Below are 1,115 nucleotides of genomic sequence, written 5' to 3'. Positions count from 1 at the left end.
GCATGGTAGTAGTGTGAATGTAAAGGAGGGACACACCTGAGAAGGATCGGGCTTTTCCTAATCACATGGATTGGCTGATTCAATATTGTTAATACATCTATAGATTCAATGCAGTCTCAATCATAACTCCACTAGACTTTTTTTTTTTTTAACCGAAAGGCTCATTGTAAGATCTCTCTTGTCTTTTACCACTTTTCCCTTCCTCCTTCTTACCCCAACCTTGGAGGGGCCACAAACCACATCTAATTGAGTAGGGAGCAAAATAGGACAAAGTGGAAAGACAGGAGTCACCCAGGGTCACCTATTTCCACAGCAACCTTCCACCTGTGGGAGAAGAGAAACTTTCACTTAAATGAAGTTCATTTCATTGCACTTCTTTGTTCTATCACTACATGTGCATTGTTAAATATTATGGCATTGCTTTGCACATTTTAAAACTTTATGTATGGGAATTCCCTGGCGGTCCAGTGGTTAGGACTCCACACTTTTGCTGCCGAGGGCACGGGTTCAGTCCCTGGTCAGGGAACTAAGATCCTGCGAGCTGTGCGTCATGGCCCAAAAACAAAAACTTGATGTGACTACTGCATTGAACAAGCAGCAATGCATGGAATAGAATTGGATGTCAATAAAGTTGCCTTTTGCTTGCAAGTCTATGGAGTCCTGTACCCTCAGCATCTAACAGCGCCTGGCGTGTTGCAAGGTGGATAAGAATGAGGCCTCTGGTGGCAAAACTGCTCAGGTATAAATCACAGCTCTATCACATACTCACCTGTGACTAGCTTGGTTTCCTCATTTGTAATATAAGGAGCAATTATACTATCTATCGCATAGGGGTGTTGCAAAGGTGGAATGAGATAATCCATACGAAGTTCTTAGCATGGTGCCTGGAACACAAAGGGCATGAAATAAATGTTCGTTATCAAGTTTGTTAAATAAAGAATTGAATCTATAACACCCCCCCCCGGGCATGTTCATGCCTCAAGTATTTTGGGGCTTCAATAAGTTTAGCATCAAAAGGCCTTTCTTCATCTTTCTGACCTAGCAAATCACAGAGAGACTGGGTTAATTAACTGGAAGGCAGACAGTGATTTGCAGTACATCGGCAGTGTTTAACG

This window comes from Physeter macrocephalus, chromosome 5, assembly GCF_002837175.3.
Source record: "Physeter macrocephalus isolate SW-GA chromosome 5, ASM283717v5, whole genome shotgun sequence".
Classification (NCBI taxonomy): Eukaryota; Metazoa; Chordata; class Mammalia; order Artiodactyla; family Physeteridae; genus Physeter; species Physeter macrocephalus.
This window is presented reverse-complemented; position numbering follows the sequence as displayed.